General features: G+C 36.1%; 1 pseudogene; it reads right to left on the bottom strand.

Moving 5' to 3' along the window:
* Window positions 1–2,260: 2,260 nt before the first annotated feature.
* The window catches only part of LOC135200498 (heparan sulfate 2-O-sulfotransferase pipe-like), a 15,149-nt pseudogene continuing 10,478 nt past the window's right edge, over window positions 2,261–6,931 (bottom strand).

Below are 6,931 nucleotides of genomic sequence, written 5' to 3'. Positions count from 1 at the left end.
GAAAGAAAAAAGAAAAAAAACAGACATTTTGGCTTTGCCTGAAAACTCGATTTTTTCAAAGTTTCGAGCCAGTATAGACTGGGGAAATAAAGATTCCTGCCGAAACATCTTGCTAATGAACGTGCGTCCAGCGAGAGAGATATCCAAAAAGCACTGGCATTCACACCAAACACCCTACCTACAAATGAGGCTCTCCGTTCCATGATCCCTCCATTTCGTTAAACGAAACTTTCCCTGGGTGCTCCTCTCTTCTTGGTTTGAAAATTATGCGTATTATACAGTACTTACGCTGGCTTATGAAGATAGTGTTAGCAGACAATGATTACTTTGATCTCTGAATAAACTGGTAAGGTTATAAGTAGACCAACGTCTGTTTGATTACAAGCCGATCACCCAGTACAACATTGAACGTCGTTCCCATTTTCTAAAGTTACCCAGTCGTTCCCATTTTCAGAATATTTGCCCGGTATTTAAAATCCCAAGTAAAAACATCATTTACCTTGTATGGCATATGTGTATGTATATCATCAAAGAGAGGTGTTCAAATTCACATTCCATTTACTGAAATAATATAATGCAATGTTTGTATAAAAATAGTGTGTATTTTATCGTCAATTTTATATCTGATTTGGCTTTGGATGTTATATAATTGCGTCGTAACGTTCTTTGAATGTATGAACTGTAAACTTTAAACTATTTTGTTTGTGAGGATTGCAGAAGAATGAATCACGGTTATGCATGCAAAGTCTTTCAAATAGAAAGCTAATATGATTTAATATTTTATCAAAATAAACATTGCAGAACCAATCGTGTTTGTTTGCACATCTTGGTGTGCTGCGTAGCATTAGTTGTTGTAAGGGGCAATTAAATATCTGAAATCTGTACCTTATCATTATTTTATCATCATCATTTTCACTTAATAATACATGGGTTTTGCAACATACACGTACTGATATCTAAACATTCATAAATAAACAAATATAGAGAATGTACTTATCTAATAAGCATTACTATATACATATGGTGAGGCTAAAGAGCTAATAATGTTCGTTTCACTTACTTATTGATATCAATATATACATAAGAGCACACATAAAACGTGTTTACATTAGGTGAAGCTACAGATGCAAACAGTTGATTGGAATATCATTGGACATTTATTTTGGTTGAATTTCCTTCAGTACTAAATGATGACTTCAGCATTAAGTTATACAGAATTGAGACTACCATTATCTCTAGTCACCTTAGAAGGAGCAATGGACTCGCTCAACCATAAGTTTCCATACTCATAGGCCTAGTCCTTAAGGACCTTGGGACTAATTCCCTCAGAAACAAGACGCTACAGTTGTCGCTGGACGAGATGGCGAATATTCACTACGCGAATTTTTGGTTTACAAAAGTTAAAATACCCAATAGTAAATATTAGTTGTAAACTGATTTATACAATTGTTTCTCTACCTGATTTATGGTCGCTACTGTCAACTAAGCGGTTACTACAACGGAACACTTATTCGACATCTCGGTTAGACTTTTTCCATTTAATCAAGTCGTATTTTCCCAATTGTACTTCCTATTGTGTAATGAATCTCTCTCTCTCTCTCTCTCTCTCTCTCTCTCTCTCTCTCTCTCCACAATTGATTGTTCTTATTGTTCTATTTCATAAAGTGTACTTTACAAGTTAATAGCTTTATTTTAAGCTTGTCTGTGGGAATTGTTGCTCCTTTTCAAAAGAAATGGAGGTTAACATCCTTCTGAAGTTCTGAACATCACCTCTTACATTGATGTGTAAAAACAAGCCATCCGCAAGTAGCCCGCTTCGGTGGCAACGGGATTCCCGCATTCTTAAGGATGTTATAGTCTATTGCTGCCTTCGGCTTCACTAAATACTCAGACATGGTATGTCTATATAAAATATATATGGAATGGTTAGGCAGTATAATGACCATATCAAAAGTGTGAATTCGTTTTCCGATGAAAGATTCTTTGCCTGCATCATTCAAATGATTGTGCATCTTAACGGTCGTTATAAATAAAAAAAAATAAAAAACAGAACCAACGAGTTAGCAGTTTCTTCCGGATTAAATTCACTATAATCTTACAGGATGCAAGTGTTGGCAAAAACGAGGCACGCTGAATTATCCATGTCTTCAATTTTCCTTTTTTGTGCGCGTTTTGACAGGCTAAAACTATCTCTCACGATTCCTCCTGGTATAGTGGGGCCCACCCTTAGCCCACTTTCTCCTCTTGCGACTTATATTTACGGTCTTTTGGCCTTTTTTCCCTACAAACTAGTGGGATTTTTTCAATCATAACACCAAATAACAAAAAGGAGCCGCAGCCTTTACGTAGATGGCAGAGACGCGGCAATGGCTCTGTACTGTCCTGTCTAGTCGCTGTTTCAAGAAATCGTAGAATTCGAATTCGATGGTGAAGTTCCTGCTGAGGTATTCCCCGCGCCTTCTCTTCCACTTGGGTTTTTATAGAAGTTCTGGTTGGTTCAGGATCTTGTGCCGTGCATCTCCTCTGAAAGTGAGCGAAATGAACCTTTTAGCGTCTTCCAAATTGGTTTCCGGACTTAACTTAAGAAGATGCAAATTTGTTAAAGAGCGCAAGTTTAATAAGGGTATTGCACCACGGTTAGCGTGTTACCCTTGTATTGTGCGTGTTGCACTGGCTGCTTACCATAAATATATTAACGTTTGAAATTTGTGCTATGTCTCATTAAGCTGTCAAGACTAGATATCCTAAATATTTTCACACTTGCTGTACATATTGCAGCCAACGAATGGAGTAAACACAAGACTATAATAGTTAGTACAGGTACTATTATTTTATTACCTATACTCTGTTTTTTTTCATCTGGCCATCCGCCTGTGGTGTTTGCGCATGGTAACACTGCGTCCCGGGCTTTAAATATATCCTATTTTGGTATATTAACGGTGTAATTCGCATATAGTTAAATTATTAAAACACTTTCATTTGCAAACGTACAGCCCCAGATATCCTTTTATTTACCTAAAACTCACACATAGCGTAACTATTTAAAGCCCAGGACGCAGTGTTACCATGCGCCACCACCACAGGCGGATGGACAGATGGGAAAAAAAAAAAAATAAAATAAAAGAGTATAGGCCAAGGGGCAATCCGAATGCTAGTTCTAAGCCTTCAAATTGGCAGCATCAAGATTGTACAATAAGCTCCCACTTGGTTATTAAGACTGAAAACATTAAGTCTTTCAAGAAAAAGCTTACGATTTTCGTATTTTCATTGTAGTATATAATGGAGTGGATCTGACAATTCATATAGAGTTTGCCATAGTATTTTCTTCAAATGCCTCCGCGTGACTTGTATAAGACAAATGAATAAGCGATTCCAACTGAGCGTTTTCGGTAGTGTAGAACAAGAAATCAACCGTAAGTCTTAAGGATATTGAAGTACTGGTCTTATACAAGATATACATGACGATTTAATGCCTCCCATGACCTTTTAACTATTCGATTCCCACCCACGTTTCGACACTGTGGCCTTTGCATACAATATGGTGTTTGAACTACCAAGGTTTAAATTACGAAATAACAATAACACTGCGGTAAATTTTGGTAATTTGGAATACTGAAGAGTTGCAGATTGCCAGTTTGTTTTTTTTACAGAAAAACCAAGGTTAATGAATGCTTAAAATATCGAACCTTACAATACAACACTGCTAAATGACTTACTGAAGTAGGCCTCAGTGGCGCCCTTGAAATACCGCGGTATGTAGTGTTCCAGGACAGCCAGGGTCTTCGGCCACTCCTCCAGGATGCCTACGACAGCAAATTCTTTCTCGACCACCTCCTTCGCCCGGTGAAATCCTTCGGGACTTGCAAATATCCTACAAGGAGATCAATTATATATATCCAATGTAGCACGAATTAATGTGTGCTTGAAGTATCATAAAATCAACGTAAGAAGGTGAGTGAACTTGAAAATGTAGAATAAACTACGAAAGTACTTGTTCAAGCCCCGGTTTTCACTCACCTACTTACGTGGGATTTATGATTATACAATATATATATATATATATATATTATATATATATATATATATATATATATATATATATATATATTATTTTGGCCAGAGAATTCTCACTCATAACTTACATTTAAATCCCATGGCTCAGAAAATCATATTCTTCAACTTTGGAGAAAATCAATGTAATCATTGTAAATTCAAATGGTTCTTCAGAGAGAGAGAGAGGAGAGAGAGAGATAGGAACTACTTACGGACAAAACGGTTCGTGGCCACAGAAGAACTCTATGGTGTGACCCAGGACCTCCCTGCCTGGAATATAACGACACATCCCTGTCTCGCCTGTCTTTCAGACAGGTTTCTAAGTCCTGTGGACAGGAAAAGGCAATTCAGACATGTGACACTATGGCAACGAAAAGTTTCAAATGATAGTTTGGTAAATACTTTACTTTTTAAACCATTAGCACAGTTTGGACTTGTGAATATAATTTCCATGTTTTAATGTGTGCTTGGAATTCTAACTTTATTTTGCTCTCAAGTTTTAATTTTTTTAAAACCACCATCATTCCTATATGGCGCCTATTTATAGTTAAGTACCAGCACCACTGGAATGAATGGTAAAACAAAGATGGTAAATATCTCGGTAAATTTGCGACAAATTTCAACATAGTTTCGTCTATTCACGTTAGTAGACTAAGAGCTCAGCAACGTAAAATGATACGTACTACAGAGTTTTAACCTGAAATGAATAGATGACCTTGGATGTCCTATATAAGCCAAGACCTGGGGCGAATATGTCATGATGAGGGAAATTTTACAATAAATAAATAGACCTAAATTATACATTTACTACGAAGAAGCGTTAGTACCATTCGGAGTTAAAAGCGAACCCTTATTTTCTTTAACAATTCCCTCGTGAACCAACCATGCAATAAAATTTGACTCTTTCACGGTTTAAAAATCGCGCACCGCAGCGGAAAAGTAGGGAGACGACGACTGGGAAATTCTAACCTTCTTGAGAAAAGCTCTCGTTGGAAACTAGTTTCCGGGAAGCGGTTGTGCCTCTCAATCAGCTGGAAGGGCGCCCTCACGTGGTAGAACCAGCTGATGGCTCTCTCGACCGGTTCTCGCACCACGCTGATGTGGATCGGCTTCGTTGAGGTTAAATCTGAGGAGAGGGGATTTTGCTTTTAGGAGAAGTTAATCAAAGTGAACGTAGAGAGAACAGGTTTTTTATATCAAACAACTTTTGCTCTCTCTCTGTCTCTCTCTCTCTCTCTCTCTCACACACACACACATGCAATTATTATATATATATACATATATATATATATATATATATATTATATATATATATATATATATATATATATATATATATATACATATATATATATATATATATAGATATATATATATATAGCCTTTCAAGTCGTTTACCCAAATACCGTAAAACGCAAAGCCATATTTATTTCAGTTTCCCTTCTATTTAAGACCAATTTTCTTCTTTACCCATAGTTATCTGCCCCGTAAGCACAAAACTCAAACTGACCAAATCAGCACAAAACCTCACTGTGTAAAATTGATGTAAGAGAAGGGACTGTAACACTGCCGTCGGCCCCTCCTGCTGCACCAGCTTGCTCGCTAGTTTCATTCTGTTGCAAAGAAAAATGACAACAACAAAAACTGCAATAATGATTCTCCGCTAACTGGCGTTAATCGTGTTATCAATACACTAATTAGAAAGTAATATTGTCAGTCAGTAAAATGAATAGTGGTGATTGACAGGCAATAGTTCTATGTCTGTTGACCTACGAATGGCATCTGCAAATGAGAATAATTAAATGGTCCAATAGTCTGAACTTTTGGAACTTCGGTTTTATTTTAGAATTTTAATGAATTTATGGTTTATTAATATTCGTCCTGATAGTCTTAAATATTGTTGCTTTTGGAATGAGGACTGTACAACACTTGTACACTAGTTGTTATTTTTTTAGACGATCATTTCTTTCCACAGTTTAATCTATTATCATTCCTTAAGAGTTATTTTATTTATTTATATATATATTTTGTATATAATATATTATACATAAATATGTAATGTTATGTATATCTTTATATTAAATTTAATAATTTATAATATATATATATAACTATATATAGATATAAAGATATATTATATATAATATGACAATAATTATAATCATATATATTTTTTATATATATATACATAAATATTATATACTATATACTATAATTATTATATCTTTTATTATATAACATTACATTATTTTAGATTTTCATATAATACAACATATATTAATATATCATATTATATATATATATTATAATAGATTACTATTAGATATATAACAAATTCCTAATGTAATGTATGAATGCTTAGATCTTTGAAAAAAATAAATGTACAAGTATACCTTCATACCATCCCAAAACCTACGAACCTCCTTTTTCTCTTGAGCACTCAGACCTTACCTGTGCCTTCTACATTTGGTATATGAACCACCTCTGCCTTCTTCGGAGGCTTGGACACCACTTCGAAGTGGTTGTCCTTCTTCAGGAACTTCAGCAGGTTTCTGACGGTGGTGGCGCGCACCTCAACAGGGGCGTCATCAGCAACAAGTCCTCGTCAGCGTTCCCTGTGATGTTTAAAGGAGGACCCACTCTTAGGGAATCCGAAGTCTGGGGTGGTTCGTCATCAGCTGCTGTTACGACTCTGCAAATGGCCCGCTGGCTGTCGAGTCTGTCGAGTGAAAATGGTTGGGCTGAATCTTATTCTTACTGGCTGGACACGTAGCCTGACCATGCAATAAAGCTTGACCAACTTACCCAATTAAACATAAGAGTCACTGATGGTTCTCTGGATGGCTTGGCGTCTATTGAGTCCAATAGATGGAGCAGT

The sequence above is a fragment of the Macrobrachium nipponense genome, chromosome 27 (assembly GCF_015104395.2).
Source record: "Macrobrachium nipponense isolate FS-2020 chromosome 27, ASM1510439v2, whole genome shotgun sequence".
NCBI lineage: Eukaryota > Metazoa > Arthropoda > Malacostraca > Decapoda > Palaemonidae > Macrobrachium > Macrobrachium nipponense.
Note: the sequence above shows the minus strand (reverse complement) of the source record. Positions and strands in the feature narration are given on the sequence as shown.